Source organism: Dipodomys ordii, unplaced genomic scaffold, assembly GCF_000151885.1.
Source record: "Dipodomys ordii isolate 6190 unplaced genomic scaffold, Dord_2.0 Scaffold193, whole genome shotgun sequence".
Classification (NCBI taxonomy): Eukaryota; Metazoa; Chordata; class Mammalia; order Rodentia; family Heteromyidae; genus Dipodomys; species Dipodomys ordii.
The window spans coordinates 1,232,611-1,233,729 of NW_012267409.1; positions in this window are offsets into that span (position 1 = coordinate 1,232,611).

The following is a 1,119-nucleotide window of genomic DNA, read 5'->3' on the forward strand; positions in this document are numbered from 1 at the left end:
TCCCAGAAGGAGGTGGGGCCAGAGCCAAAGAAACAGTGAAGAGGTGGGGCTTCCCAGGAGGAGGCAGGGCCCAGAGCCAATCAGCATCAAGAAGAGGGAGGGGCTTCTTAATAGTAGTGTGGTCCAGAGCCAATCAGCAGTGAGGAGGGCGAGGGGTGTGGCCCGGAGTAGCTTTGCCCAAATCTATTTACCATCAAGCCTAATTTCATCCACTCTCCACACTTACCTCCAAACGTAAAAAACGTTTAACAGCAATTCATATCCACAGAAAGATTTTTTAACAACGCTTGAAGATTTCATTGAAATTTTATTTTTTTAATTTATTTTTTTAAATTAAAAACAATGGAAAGGTATACGAAGACATCCAGCGGGGATTTCACAACGAGCTGTATGTCTTCTGCACTCCAGGACAGATCTTAAACGGTGGAGGAAGAAGCAAACACAAGTCCTCCAAAACGCTAACAAGCTGATCTGAGAAGGGGAGAAACAAAGGTCTTGGAAGGTAGAATGCATATGCTAGCTGCAAACTCGATGCAGAATGTTCAAAGGCGCGCCCTGGCTTGCTTGTTCACTGCTTTGGTATCCACAGAGCCAGCTCTGTTCCAGCTGCCACAGTGGTAGCAGCAAAGAAAGGGACCAAAATCCCTCCTGGGAGACCATGGACAAGAAATAGGCAAATACACACTTTGCTGGCTGTTGATAAGGACTACAAAGAGAAGTCAAAGCTGGGTGAGAGAGCTATGAAAGGGGCAGCAGGCATGGAAGACCGGAAGATAGGGCAGAACCTTGAATCAAGTGGGTGGGGAAGGCATGGCCATTATCTGAGAGAAGACTGTTGGTTTGAGGTGAAAGGGAACAGCCAGTTCAAGGGCCCTGAGGCAGTAGCAGAGTCTGGCTGTGTGGCAGAAGCAGAGGAGAGAGGAGAGAGGGGCAGGTGTGAGAACAGAGAGGGGGAGGAGTGGGCACAGATCACAGAGGCTGGGGTGAGCTTTGCACCTGTAGCGCACCTCTGTAATCCTAGCTAACTCAGGAGGCTGAGATCTAGAGGATCACAGCTGGAAGTCAGCCTTGGGCAGAAAGTCAATGTGATTCTAGTTCCAAAAACAACAGCAAAAAGCA